We start from the raw sequence: 1,644 nt of genomic DNA on the forward strand, positions 1-1,644 counted from the left end.
GCTTGCTGAAAAACATATGAAGCTGCCTTATACTGAGTCAGACCTAGGCCAATATTCTGACTGGTGATGGCTCTTCCAGATCCCCAATTGAGGTCGTTCCCACTCCTGCTATCCTAAATCCTAAGATTTTGACTATCTGTCAAATAGTCCCCATAGAGGAGGGGGCCATGCCTCAGTGGCAGAGCATCTGCTTGCATGCAGAAGGCCCCAGGCTCACTTCCCTGGCAGCATCTTCAGGTCGCCCTGCAGGGGGCGGAGCCACCATTGGGCCAACAAGTTCAAAGAACCCGGGCCGCGCCCAATCAGGGGCTGCGCTTCACAGCCCCGACACGCCCTCGCGTCTGACGTCAGACACAGGAGTGCTGGTTTCGCTCCTGAGCGGGGGCCACGTGGCCCCCATTTGGGAGTTAAAAGACTGCTGCATTCACGGCGTGGCCAGGAACGGCTCTTCCCTGCAGGGAACAGCCGCTCCTGGCTGAGCTGCAAACGCAGCGCCAGCAGAAATCTAACTCCCAAAGGTGCCTCACAGCCCCTTCAGGAGTTAAAATGGCTGGCGCTGCATTTGCGGCGTGGCCCTGAGTGGCACTTCCCTGAAGAGCCACTCCGGGCCACGCCACGAACCTAGGTGGCCAGATTTGGCTTTAAAAAAGCCAAATTCTGGCTTACGGCCCATCTGACCCACGAGTATAGCCCGAGTCTAGCTCCCGCGTGGCCCCTTTGGGAGTTAAACGGCTGACCCTGTGCCTGACTCGCCTGACGCGCTCCCGCCCAACTCCCGAACGGAGCTGCGGGGCTCCATGCAGAAGCCAGGCCACGCCCCCCGCATCTGACATCAGACACGGGTGTGTGTCTGACATCAGATGCAGGGGGCAGGGTCAGCAGGGCCGCCGCCGCACATGGGCCGCTGCCGGTCAGGCTCTGCCACTATAGCCCTGGGAAAGACTCCTGCCTGAAGCCTTGGAGAGCCACTGCCAGTCAGTGTAGGCAATACTGAGCTAGATGAACCAATGGTCTGACTTGGTATAAGGCAGCTTCCCATCCTTTGGACTGGAGATGATGCCAAATCCTCAGACTCCCTACAAAAAATGTACTTATAAATGTAAGGTAAAAGATAAAGTGTGCCGTCAAGTCAGTGTCGACTCCTCGTGACCCCAGAGCCCTGCGGTTGTCTTTGGTAGAATACAGGAGGGGTTCACCATTGCCTCCTCCCACGCAGTATGAGATGATGCCTTTCAGCATCTTCCTATATCGCTGCTGCCTGATATAGGTATTTCTCATAGTCTGGGAAACATACTAGTGGGGATTCGAACTGGCAACCTCTGGCTTGCTAGTCGAGTCATTTCCCTGCTTTGCCATTAGGTGGTGTATGTCCTGCTTATAAACCAATTGGATTCCTGAAGTAGTTATATTTATATACTCTCTTATATTAAGATTTTATATTTCTATTTTTCTCCCTCTCTCATAACACTAGAACCAGGGGTCATCCCATGCCACTGATTGCCAAGAAATTTAGGACTGACAAAAGGAAGTACTTTTTTCACGTTATAGTACTCCAAATGCAAACCAAGGCAGACCTTGTTTAGCAAAGGGACAATTCATGCTTGCTACCACAAGACCAGCTCTCTTCTTTGCCACCTCTGCACA

This window comes from Hemicordylus capensis, chromosome 4 (assembly GCF_027244095.1).
Source record: "Hemicordylus capensis ecotype Gifberg chromosome 4, rHemCap1.1.pri, whole genome shotgun sequence".
Lineage (NCBI taxonomy): Eukaryota > Metazoa > Chordata > Lepidosauria > Squamata > Cordylidae > Hemicordylus > Hemicordylus capensis.